This window comes from Apium graveolens, chromosome 2, assembly GCF_009905375.1.
Source record: "Apium graveolens cultivar Ventura chromosome 2, ASM990537v1, whole genome shotgun sequence".
In the NCBI taxonomy this organism is placed as follows: Eukaryota; Viridiplantae; Streptophyta; class Magnoliopsida; order Apiales; family Apiaceae; genus Apium; species Apium graveolens.
In genome coordinates, this window is record NC_133648.1 from 266,278,696 (window position 1) to 266,293,123 (window position 14,428).

At 33.3% G+C, this 14,428-nt stretch overlaps 1 pseudogene; it reads left to right on the forward strand.

The window, feature by feature from the left end:
• Nucleotides 1-49: 49 nt before the first annotated feature.
• LOC141708453 (trifunctional UDP-glucose 4,6-dehydratase/UDP-4-keto-6-deoxy-D-glucose 3,5-epimerase/UDP-4-keto-L-rhamnose-reductase RHM1-like) lies at nucleotides 50-1,504 on the forward strand (annotated as a pseudogene).
• Nucleotides 1,505-14,428: the final 12,924 nt, after the last annotated feature.

The following is a 14,428-nucleotide window of genomic DNA, read 5'->3' on the forward strand; positions in this document are numbered from 1 at the left end:
TTGGACATGTTTACAATATCGGGACAAAGAAGGAGAGGAGAGTAGTTACTGATGTTGCACAAGACATCTGTAAACTTTTTTCCATGGATCCTGAAACCAACATCAAGTATGTGGAGAACAGGCCATTCAATGATCAGAGGTATTTCCTAGACGACCAGAAGTTGAAAAACTTGGGCTGGGCTGAGCGCACTACATGGGAAGAAGGGCTGAAAAAGACCATGGATTGGTATACTAGTAACCCTGATTGGTGGGGAGATGTATCTGGAGCGTTGCTTCCTCATCCAAGAATGCTGATGATGCCTGGTGGAAACGAGAAACACTTTGATGGATCTGAATCTTCTAGTTTTGTAAATAAATCTGCTGCATCACAGGCATCTTCTACAAACCCCAAAGGCATCATCCCTCAGAAAGCAGCCATTAAGTTTTTGATCTATGGTAGGACTGGTTGGATTGGTGGTCTGCTTGGAAAATTATGTGATGAACAAGGAATCCAGTATGAATATGGAAGGGGCGTCTAGAAAGTCGATCACAGCTATTGTCTGATCTCCAGATAGTTAAGCCCACACATGTTTTTAATGCTGCTGGTCTGACCGGTAGACCCAATGTTGATTGTGTGAATCACACAAAACTGAAACAATTCGTACGAATGTACTGGCACACTGAATTTAGCAGATATATGCAGGGAGCAAGGGATTCTGATGATTAATTTTGCTACTGGATGCATATTCGAGTACGATGCTGCACATCCAGAAGGTTCTGGCATTGGATTCAAAGAAGAGGACACGCCCAATTTTCATGGATCATTTTATTCGAAGACGAAAGCCATGGTAAGTTTGCTAGATTATTATGCAATTTTGTTTGTATACATGATGTAAAATATAGACTAATGTGCTCAACGTCATAAACAGGTCGAAGAACTATTGAAAGAATACAATGTCTGCACACTCAGAGTTCGTATGCCCATATCATCTGACCTCAGCAACCCACGCAACTTCATCACAAAGATTAGTCGTTACAATAAAGTAGTCAATATTCCTAACAGTATGACAGTCTTGGATGAGCTACTACCTATCTCGATCGAGATGGCTAAGCGGAACCTTAGAGGCATATGGAACTTTACCAATCCTGGAGTTGTAAGCCATAACGAAATTCTGGAGATGTACAAAAAATACATTGACCCGTCTTTTAAATGGGCAAACTTCACGCTGGAAGAGCAAGCCAAGGTGATTGTGGCAGCTCGAAGCAATAATGAGATGGATGGATCCAAGTTGAAGGCAGAGTTCCCTGAGTTGTTATCAATCAAAGAATCATTACTCAAGTATGTTTTGAACCCAACAAAAAGCCTAGTTGCTTGGGCACTCTAGGATAGTAAACTTCAGGGTACGTTTACAATCTCGATTACCTTACTATAATTTATTCATAGGTTGAGGTCATTATCAGTGTCCATTATAAATTTTCTGAGGATTTGGATTTTCAATTTATTTTTGTTTAAATATTTTTTTTACAATCATATCAGTCCCTCTCCAGAAGCTTAATAGGTTTCCGTCAGGTAATAGTTTATGCTTTCTTCTGGCTTGTAATACTTCTGTAACATCTGGTTCAGTTAGTTGAGTTATTTGCCAGTTATTAGTATTGGTTAATTTACAACACCCATTTTGCCCTCTTCTTTTAAACTCTATTTTTATTCATATGAAAAATGACTTTCAAACACTAAAATATTTTTATGTACCTGTAAATTCTGTATTGTAAAGACAATTTTCGTTTTAGAAGTAGATATGTTAATACATTTAAATTACTAGTTGTCCAGTTTTTCACAAGAAAGTGGAAGCTCTTATGATCAGGCTTTTATTAGATATTCATCTGGAAATGTACAACAATTCAGGCCGTGACTTTTATTGAATTCCCAAAAACATATAAAAAACTAATACTTCCTCGGGTTTTATAGGGCATTTTTTTTTGTCAAGAATGACTTATTCGTATAATAGCCTTGAAATGTATTACCAAGAGGAGAAGAAAGTTTTTTTCATTCAAGAAAGTTAATCTTCTACGGCGGCTCCTGGCACTTAGTTAATAAGACTTTAATGTCCGAAAGATAACACTTAATCCAGTTCACTAGATAGCTCACCTAAAAATCACAAGAAAATTACGGGGTCATTAGTTCAAAAAACTTTATCAAAACTTCAAATGTGAGTTGATTTTAAAATTTTAAATATTTTGATAATATAATAATTCATAAAAAAACTTTATCAAATCTTCAAATAATGTGAGTTGGTTTCACAGGGCGTTTTAAAGAAACTTGTTAGGTCTAAAATATAGGACTTTTCACAGTAAATAGGAGCATGATTAAATATGCTCTTATCGGTAGTATTTGACAAAACAATTAAAAATAGCTCCATTCTCCGAACTATCATTAAATCATTAATCAATAAATTAATATAAGATCCTACTCAAGTAAAAAACTAATTTATAATAGAAACTAAAAACTACCAAGTCCAGCAGTCCACTTCCCCTCTTGCGGGCTGCTAACCACAGCAGCAAACGTTAGCGAACCAACAACGAACGTTGCCTCTTCTCCCAAGTCCCGTGCATTCAAATACAGGGTTCATATTTTTGTAGTCATTTCAAACATTAATTGTTATCAAAAAATATCATTTACCAAATTTCAAAACACTATTTATTAAAATATAAAACTAGAAAGAAAATCATAAATTTTGGGATCAATAAAATATCTTAAAAATAAAATCACAATTTTGAAAGCATTAATTATACAAATATTTTGTTTGGATAAAAAAATATTTATAGTTACCAATTCATCTCAAAACTACAATAATTAGAATAACATCAAATTTTAAAAAAAAATTATCATTCAAAAATTTTGGTAAACACTGTAAAATATAAATCATCAATCTCAATTTAAAGTTCTCTAACTTACCCACTTATATTCTCCAAAACACTAATATTAAATAATCAAATCACTAAAAAAATAATACAATAAATTTTCGTAATTAAATTTTTTTTATTAATATTTAAATTCTAAGCTTCAAAATCACTGAATCTTTTTATACATAGTACTAGTTAAAATTAATGAAAATCGGCCAATTAAGTAGTACGAATTACTCAGGCATTTTAAATAACTTGGTAAACATATGAAGCCTCAATATTTATTTTACAAGTGTCTTTAAAAAATTAAGTATAAAATAAATGCCTTAACATATCACTGAAATTGATTTAGAAATGATCAAATTAGATAATTTAAATGAAAAAATTGTATGCGATATCATTATTATAATTTATTAAAATCACCTTATAATCACATTAAATAGTAAAAAATTATGGAATTAATTAATAAAAAATTATTTTTATAATATTTTATATGGTTTAGCTTCTTCCGAAAAATCACTAATAATATTAAGAAATTCACTAATTTGTAATATTGAAATCACTAAAAAGAATAGCCATATATATGTGTGTCTATGCATTACACCACCACCACGTTCCTGCATCACCAACATCTACCTGTGATTTTTTTCCCACATTTACCTATAACAGCTATCATCTCTAATAAAAACTCACCACCTCCATTTCTTAATTTTGTTTTTAGGTATCAAAATTAGAAAAATGAAATCAAACAGTTCTTCACCAACACTTTTAATTCACACAACCACCATTGTGAAATCGCAGCATCTCTATATTAAACGTGTTTGGGGTCAATTCATATCAATTAGTGACGAAATTAATGTATTTACTACTAGAGGATGATATATACATACAAGCTTGTATATATATGCAAGCATAGTTTTGTCAATGGATGGGGTTAGAGGAGGAGATGGGCGGGAGAGAGAGGTGATGACTCCGATAACAAATTGATCGAAAAAGGTTGACGGAAATATCAGATTTTGGGTTTGGCAGAGACGATTATGAATGAGACGCGAAAAATGAGTGAACTAGATAGTTTCTAGTTTCTATTTTAATATTGGTTTCTATTTGATCATTTTCCAATCAATATATATAGATACTCAAATAGAATCAACCTTATTCTAAAAAACTAGAAATCAATGACAACCATTAATTTTATAGCTTTGAATTGAATCTCCACCACACAAGTTTTATCCAACCTTTTATCTCTTTTCCCTCCAATTCCAACTGTAAATTCGCTCTTGTACATCTATACTACGTAAGTACTTTTATATTTGTTTTTAATTTAATATTTTTTATTAATCGATAAACTTTTTTTGAAATCCGACTTCACTATATTTTCTCAATCTCCAAACGATCAATTTGCATACCATACTTGCTATATTCCGACTATAAATCACTATTTATACTTAACATAATCACTAAATCAGAATTACTATAATTTCATAACTTTCTTAACTTTAGTGATTCTCGTAAGCATAATTAGTGATTTATCGACTTTCTCATGTACCACACTTTTCTCTAGGTATCCCATCTCTCTCCCCCATCATACACCATTAATCTCCTACTATACGTTTTACCTTTTACACGCAAACTACCGGTTTAGTGAATAATATATGTAATATAGTAAATTTTTAATCTTTTTCACTGTCCTCTTCTTCTACTTGTTCATTTTGGTTTCTTGTTTGGTTCTTTCTCTTAAAATTGATCTTGACTTTCTTGTATTTTAGTTTCTTCAAAATTCCATTTTCTCCTTATCATTCTTTTGAATAGTGTATTTTGTCTGTTTACAAAATTTAATAACTCATGATCTAGAAATTACTATCTAAAATTTAAATTGGAACTTAATTTAATAGTTGTTAATTTTTTAGGGTTCACCAATTTCTTAAATAGGTTTTAAAAATATTTAGCTCTTTCCAATAATAAGAAATTAGTTGATAACATTCCATCTATTTAGGGTTTAGGGTGTAGGGTTGCCTAAACCCTAATTTAGTCTAGGGTTTAGAAACTAAATGCCCTAAACCCTAGAAACTAAAGGCCCTAAACCCTGGAGGCCCTAAACCCTCGAAATCAGATCATGTAAACAATGATTTCCATGTACAATATAGTGATTACTATGTGTAATTTGGTGATTATTATGCACAGTTTAGTGATTGTCGTCATACGATTTAGTGATTGAAGAGTATATCAGTATGAATACCATACTCACAGCAACGCTTTGTCTCCCCCCCTTTTAATTTTTTAATCTGCTCTCAGACCTTTTCATGTATTATTTATTTATTTATTATTTGAGTTTAATAAAATCATAGCCCAGATAAGTGGACCAGCCCCAATAAAGTTCAATATATCTCTCTGTTCCTTTTATATTATTAGTTAAATTAGCTAAATTTAGTGATTCTTGTAAGTATAATTAGTGATTTATCACCGGAATATAGCACATATGGTATTTATACTGATCGTTAAACACAATCATTATAACACCACCACCTATCTCACCGTCATCACCATGACTGTAACAGCCATAATATCAAACAGGACTTTAACTATTAATACAATAATTACCATATGTAGAGAGGTGGAAAAAGAAAAAGCTCATAAAAAAAGTTCAGAAAATATGAAAGGAGGAATATATGTGGTAAATAAAAAGTAACGAACATGTATGTATAATGGTAGTAACGAGGGGGTGATGGTGGTGGTAGAGGTGACGATGGTGGTAGGGTGGAATAATGAGTTAAGTTTGAAGTGAGGGATTTTGGGGGAAAAGTCGGAGGGTCAGGTACAAGAAATTAAAAGTAAGGTGGGTGGATAGTACTAAATGGAGGTGGGATGGACCTTAGTTTCTAGTTTTTATTTTAAGGCAGTTTCTTTTTGAACAACCCCCTATATATATCAATATACAGGAGAAGATGAATGCTTTAGATGACGCCTGGTAAATCGTCTAATTTATCTTCCTACTTTTCTTAATTTTTTTGAGTTAATAAATATCAAAAATTATAATTACCTTATATTTTTCTGTATATGTTATCGTCGTCCGTAATTTTCTCCTAAAGTTTCTACAACATTTTCCATTAAGATTTTTGAAATTATCTTACCCTCGTAATATTCTGCTAAAACTTTTATTTTCTCTTTAAATCAACTTACCATCTTGATATTCTCCTAAATTTCCCTTTTAATAAAATTTCTCATCGTTCTCCTAAAATCAACTTATTATGTTATATTTTTCTAAAAAAATTATTTTAATTTTAGCCTATGTAATATTAAAAGACGTATATTTTTAAATACTTATCATCATTCGTAATATTCTCTTTAAATTTCTACAACATCTTCCATTAAATTTTTTGAAATTAACTTGTCATCCTAATATTCTCTAAAAAGTTGTAATTTCTTTTAAATCAACTTACCATCTTCATATTTTTCTAACTTGTTCAACAAAAAATTTGGTTGTTATTGATGATTTAGAGGACCCTAAAGAATTTAAATCACCGGTAGGATCATCTGAAGGAGAATTTTTATTATAGTAAGGGATGAAAAGACATTGTGTGACGTCCCTCAAATCCGGGGATCTGGATTTGACGTTACCAAACGAAAAACCTTTTTAAAACACTTTTGAAAACCTGTATTTTTTTGAAAAGATAATAAAAATTAAAAAATTTAAAAGAAAACAGTTTAACCCCCTAAAAACAAGATCGCATACAGGTTACAATATTGAAATTAGAATCAACCACCATTATTATTAATCAAATAACATCTTTTACAACATCAGATTAACTTCGATAAGAAGAATCACCGTTAATCCATTTACAACTCTGATTTTACAACTAAATTATAACTAAAACTCTAACTATCATCAACATTGAACATTTCTCTGCATATCTTTTTGACCATTGGATACTCAACAACTCATACTCTTCGCCTAATATTAGTCTTAATATTCCTCTCCGAAATTCTTTCCTGTAGAGTTAGTAACATAAATAGGGGTGACCTCATAAAACTCAGTAAGCATATATCGCACGATTCCACTGAGTTTTATTCACAATACTTAATAACAAAATCAATATTTTGATCAGAGTCATCAAAATATTTCTCAGATGAAAAATGAGTATGAGTATTCAAACACGTTCACATGTTCACAAGTTCTACTAGTGGGGATCCCGGCCAACTAAACAATTGGTTTAGCTTTACTTCCTTAAAAAAGCATCACAATTCACAGAAGAAGTGTAAGAATACTCATTTCTCATCAGAAAATCATCAATAAAATATTCACCAAAACATCATAAATTATCAACAGTAAAGGGTACAGTATATACTTACCGTGCACAATATTTTAATTTAAATCTCGAGTCCAACAACTTTATTTCCAAATTTAGTAAGCTATGTTTCCTCAGTTTGATCTTCACTTGGCTTGCAAAATCATTCGATTTATTTCTGAACGTCTTCGATATTGCACGTCTCGATCAATTCCACAAGATAGTTGAATAACATTTCAATCGCTAGACGTACCATTCGGCTTTCCTCTATCTCCACCTAGAGCACACAACCAACATCGTCGTCTCCTTATCTCTCCCTATTTGCCTTCTTTACACATCATCATTGTCATTCACTATCATACCAACCAACAACAACCGTCCCTGCAATCTCACCGATCCACCATCTCCCTTTTCTTGTCTCTCCGCTGCCTTACTCCCTCCAGTGACAACAATCATTAACGCCGCCGACTTTCACCCCACCACTGCCCATTGAACAACCAACATCCAACTCCGTAATCATCTCATATTACTGTGTTACGCCATCGTTGGGCTCGTCACTTCCAGCCTAAACATGACCATCCACAACTGCTTCCATACTCCACTCAGATCACGCCACAATCAACTCCAAATAATACCACCAACCTCCATCAACACAATCAACAATAGCACACACAACAATTAATATACTCACACACTTAAACATAAACACACACACAAACTCTTCACCTTTAATCAATATTATCTCTCCCCCCTCTCTCCTTAAATTTGCAGTGATATGGTTGATAAAACTTGATTCTACTTGTCATGAGCTTCCAATTCGACTACTTGCACGCCAAAATTGGATTTCGATAATGCCTTCGAATCCTTATTTGATTATGAAGAACACTATGAATATACTTATATTCTCTGGGTAATTATATGATTTTTCTGTTTGTTTATGTTTTTCTCTATAAAACAAAGTATTGTGAGGGCCATTTATAATTATGGAAAGATAAGATAGGATTGCACGTACTACGAAAAGATAAGATAGGATTAAACGTACTACGAAAAGATAAGATAGGATTGCACATACTACGAAAAGATAAGATAGGATTGCACGTACTACGAAAAGATAAGATAGGATTTTAATCAAAATATCTCGTATATCAAAAATATCTGGTTTATCGGTTTACCGAAACAAATATAATATCGTAAAATTTGTATTGGGACCGTATAGGTAAAACCGTACTTCGGATTGAAAAATCAAAACACTAAAAATGATCGGAATTACCAAATTAGTCTAGAAATATTTTTCAAAAATATTTCGGTTTGTAGTTTCCCCACGCCGTTGAAGTTGCGGGTTTCCGAATAATCACAAATAATTAATAATTAATTAGAAAAATTATCAAATAATTCTTCAAATCATTTATAAAATCATATAACAATCAATAATTCACTTGTAAAATATCGAAAAAATATTTGACTCATTCCGAGAATATTAATAATCAAAATTCACCATTGTGGCAGGTATAAATCGTAATTACGGAGAATCATTCAACAATAACTTTACATAACATATTCACATATACTTACATAATATTCATAAATTATCCCAACTAATCATACGATCGAAACCACATGTACCACTTAATCACATAACACTTAAACTCAAATAGCCAATAAATCCATATTTTAGAAACAATATATGAACTTTAGTTTAGAAAGAAATTTACACACCCGAAATTCAAATATATAATTTTAAAAACTGTAATATATAAGTGATGATGTCAAAGATTACTGAAGATAACAATATCATTAGTGTTCCTGATAAAAGTGTGAAGCAAAACTAAATGGACATCTGATCTAAGGAGAATAATGAACTGTTACTTTTCATAATCTGTTAAGCTTGGGGTTAGTCTTGTTAACAGGCATGAATGTGTGTTAAACAATCTTCTCACCAATTGGAGGAGATTGTTGTGCAAGACATGCCTGTATCTCAATAAGACAAAGTCATATTGACAACCCTAAGTAAGTTGTATTGTTATCTCTGTTTATATTTGTACTTGTAACACTTAAAGTCTGTAAAAATGTAAAGGAGCAGACTTGAGTCTTTTTCCTGAAACAGTATCAAGCCTAAGGATTCTATCTGGAAGAAGATCAAGATGATCATGCCTCAGAAGAATTTTGAAGAAGCTTGGAGTTGAATAAATCTGTTTGGATAAAAATAACCAAGTCAAGATCTCTACAAGTCACAGATTTAGTGTTATAGAGAAGTCATTCGAGAACTCTAAATGACTTATCGAGAAGTCAGGAAAGCTATTAGAGAACTCAGAGAGATATCGACAAGTCAAGAAGACATGAAGGTTTGAGATATCGACAAATCATTTCTTCACTAGAGAACTCAGAGTTATCAACAAGTCTACATTCATTAGAGAACTCTAAGTTATTGATAAGTCAAAGTCCACTAGAGAACTCAAAGATATTGATAAGTCAAAATTCACTAGAGAACTCTAAGTTATCGACAAGACAAAGTGAAGACATGATGCTGAGAGATCTCGACAAGCTAAAGTTTCATTCGAGAACTCAGAGACCTCTATAAGTCAAATTCACTAGAGCATTAGAGATCTCGATAAGTCATTATACTTATCGAGATGTCAAGATCTCTATATGCCTAATGGGAGATCTCGAGTGAAATTCTCAAAGTACAAAATCACAGACCAGTTCAATATTCAAGATTAACAATCAACAAACAATCCAAACAGCTGGATTGACAAGTCTACAAAAAGCAGCTTGAAGAATGTGCAAGATCTATGGTGAAGATTAACTGACAGAGGAAGATTAAAATTATCACAAGATGCTAAAGATATGCTAAGCCAGAAATGGAAGATCTACTTTTCTATAAATAGAAATGACAAGTGACAATTTAGAAAAGCTAATAGCATGTCTTATTGTACACTGTGTAAACCAGCAGTTAACTGGATTATAAAGTTAACACTGGTCGTTCAGTCAGTTGTAACAATTTAGATCAAATTTCTTGTAACACTCTCAAGGAGAAGCTAAGCTATTTATCAACAAAGAGCCTAGAAATTTTATAGCAAAACATTCTTAATTTTAATATAAAATTAAGCGAGTTTTGAAGATTTGTGTTCTTTATTTTCTATAAGCTTAATTTCTGCATGAACACATTTTACTACAAAAATTAATTTACTTTATTCAACCATAAACATTCAAGAAAAGCCCAAAACAGTAAAACACATTCACCCCCTATGTGTTATTCATTTCCTAACAAGTGGTATCAGAGCAAAATCTGAAAGTAAACAGATTCAAGATCTTGGAAGAATGAATACACAAAAAATCAGTAGCATCAAAATTCCTACCTTTGACAAAGCTAACTACACTCTTTGGAAAAAAAATGATGTTATTTATCAGGATGGCCAATCCACTCTACATTCCGATCCTCAAGAATGGGCCCTTCACTCCTATGGTTAGAGTTGAGGAATCTACAGATGGAGATATGGTTATTCCAGCTCATTATGCTCCCAAGGACCCTGCAGAATACTCTGAGCCTAAGAAAGAGAAAGTCTCCCTGGATAGTAGCTTGCAGTTAATCTTAATTGAGTCACTTGACAATGTAATGTATAATAACATTATCAACTGTGACACTGCAAAACAGATATGGGAAAAGTTAGAGATATTGTGTGAGGGAACTGAAGAAGTTAGGTCAAACCAAAGAAGAATACTGATTTCACAGTATGAGGGTTTTATGGCAAAGCCAAAGGAAAGTATAACATATGTGTTTGAAAGGTTTAACAAGCTGATAAATGATTTGCAGCTTCATGACAAATATTATGAAGCTGAAGAAGTGAACCTGAAGTTCTTGCTTACTCTCCCTGATCATTTGGAACAGAAAATCTCAGCAATTAGGGAAGGGAGAGACTTGAGTAGAATAACACTGGAAGTTCTGTATGGATTCTTAAAACATATGAACTTGAAATGATTCAGATAAAACCATTGAGATCTGGCCAATGACATGTTGTAGATGGCTCAAGTGCTTTAATTGTCAATGAAAGCCAAACATCTACTGATGAGCCAAGATCTCAAATTCCAGTTGCCTCAACAAATGTGCAAAGAACAAATGATTCACAGGAAAAAGTCATTCTGGAATTGGAAAAAGATGAGTTCTACACTCTTGAAGAACTGGATGAGCTAGATCAGTTAATGGCTTATTTGGCTAGAAAATTCTCAAACATTAGAGTAAAGAAGTCAAGATTTTTCAAGAGCAAAGGACAGTCTTTCAACAAAGACAGCAGCTGGAAAGAAAAAGGGAAGTACAGTTCAGATAGCAAGAATGGCTACAAAACTGGATCTGTTGACAGATCTAAGATAAGGTGCTTCAATTGTGATGAACTAGGCCACTTTGCTACAGAATGCTGGAAACCCAATAATGCAAAGAAGGATAAATCTTATCTTGAACTTGAAGCAAAGTATGAAGCTCTTCTAAAGAAATAACAAAGCAAAGCTCATATTGCAGAGGGTAAAAGTTGGGATGACTCTGAAAATGATGAAGATGAAGAATTTGGAAATTATGCACTCATGGCCTTGGAGCAAGGAGAATCATCCTCATCTAAATCACATGTACCAACTCTTACCACCATTGATTTAAATGTGAATCAATATAAGGAAACTGTTGAAAAGATGAGCACATAAATGTTTCACATCCACACAAGCATGGTTGCTACTAATGAAGAAGTTAGCAGATTAACAAAGATAAATGAGAAGCTTGAAATTGAGAAGCAAGAAACTGAATTGTTGTTGGTGGAGCTTGAAGCTTTAAAACAAGAAAATGCATATCTAAAGAACAAGCTCAAGTGTGCAAGTGAAATTGAGGCAGTGCTAAGGGAGAAGCTGGAAAAGAATGAAGTGCAGCTGAAATCTTTCAGAAATGCATCTGAACTGGTTGGACAGTACCATGAGAAAAACAAGCCATGTGCAAACATTGCTATTGGCCTTGACTATGATGCTTTGAATGATAAAAAGAAGACTGTAGGTGACAAAAGGAAAGCAAAGAAAACTGAAAATGCTCCAACCTTTTTGAAGGAGGTTAATGCACCTATATTCAAAGTATGTGAAGTCAACTTTAGTGAAGAGGAATTGATAATCAAGCAAGAAATTGCTAATGAGGATGAAGAGGAGAAAACTGCAGAATCAACTCAGTCTTCCAATACTGAAGAGAAGCCCATGGACAAACAAAGTCCCAAGATTCCTGTCAAAGAAACCAAAAGTGAAGATGCAAGAAAGAAAAAGAAAAATAGAAATGGGAAAATAGGGATAAACAAAAGCGCAACAATTTTGCTTATGTTGCAGATGCTCCAAGAAAGAAGTGTGAAAAATATGGCTCTGTGAATCACCTAACTCACCTTTATAAAAAGGCAGTTAGTAAGCCAACTGAGGGAGCCTGCAAATACAATGAAGCAAATGCAAATGATCCCCATTCATTCTGTGACAAGTTTGACTGCATTCCATGCAACTTGAAAGTAATGAAGAGTTTCCACAAACTGAGATTAGACCTTAAAAAACAAGAATTGAGTCTGCATCAGATGGAAAACATGCACAACAGTCATTGAACTCTATTTTTTCTAAAACAACTCATTCTACTTCTGATAAATCAGTTAACAAGAAGAAAGTACCCAACAATGCTTGGGTTGCTAAACACACTTAAAACTCATTATTTGCAGGACAAAGTGAAGAAAGTCATTTGAATCATAGACAGTGGATGTTCCAGGTATATGACAGGTGATAAAGCCCTGCTATCACAATTTGAGGAGAAGGCTGGCCCTTTGGTGACCTTTGGAGACAACAACAAAGGATTCACAATGGGATATGGCAAGATTATTTCTGAAAATATTGTCATTGATGATGTAGCACTGGTAGCCGGTCTTGAAGTGAATCTTCTCAGTGTTAGCCAATTTGCAGATAAAGGCTTTGAAGTTTTATTCAATAAAGAAGAATGCACTTTTATCAGCAAGAAAACTGGTAAAGTTGCTCTGAAAGGAACAAGGAAAGGCAACAAATAAGGATGGTGTGTGTTGCTTCTACACCAAGGCATCAGAAGAACAAAGCAAGCTCTGGCATAAAAAGCCGTCTCACTTGAATTTCAAGGCAATTAACACCTTGGTCAAAAAGGAGTTGGTAAGAGACATGCCTAAACTGGAGTTTGCTCAAGTTGAAGTTTGTGAAGCTTGTCAGAAAGGAAAAATGAAAAGATCAAATCACAAGTCAAAAACTGTGAATTTTATAAGTACTCATTTGTAACTAATTCATATGGACTTGTTCGGGCCAGTAAATGTCTTATCAATTTCAAGGAACAAATATGCACTTGTGATGGTGGATGATTTCTCAAGATACACTTAGGTAGAGTTTATGCACTCTAAAGATGAAACTCCACATATCATAATTGAGCACATCAAGAAGATAGAAAAACAGGCTGAAGATTACAATTGTGTGAAAAGACTGAGAAGTGACAATGGAACAAAATTCAAAAATGCATCATTGAGTGAATTCTGCAAAGAAAAAGGCATTGTTCAAGAATTCTCATCTGCTAGAACACCTCAACAAAATGGAGTAGTTAAGAGAAAGAACAGAACATTAGTTGAAGCTGCTAGGACAATGCTGCAAGATGCCAAGTTGCCAACAAGTTTCTGGGAAGAAGCTGTTAACACTGCATGTTACACTCAGAACATATATCTCATTAACAAGGCACATGACAAATCACCTTACTCAATCATGTCTAAAAGAAAGCCTACTGTAAAGCATCTTCATGTGTTTGGAAGCAAGTGTTACATTTTGAAAGACAACTCTGAATATGTGGGAAAATTTGACTCAAAGGTTTTTAAAGCAATTTTTCTGGGATATTCACTGGAAAGAACAGCCTACAAAGTTTATGTGATTGATCAAAAGAAGATTATGGAGAGCACATATATGACTTTTGATAATGACAAGTGTCCAGGCTTGGAATGCCTTGATGATAATGAAGCTGAAGCCCTTGCATTTGCCTCAACATTGATAGTGATTCTGACGGGGAAGATGAAGTTGATGCACAACAGATATTAAATGAAGAGACTACTCAACAGGAAAATCATGAAAATGGAAGCTCATCTCAAACACCTGAATTTGATAGCACAAACTCAGGGGGAGAAAGAGATGAAGGATCTAGCAGTCATACCAACAATGAAGAAAATGATGAAGGCACAATCAACAAACTCATACAAGGAAGTAGGATAGAAGTC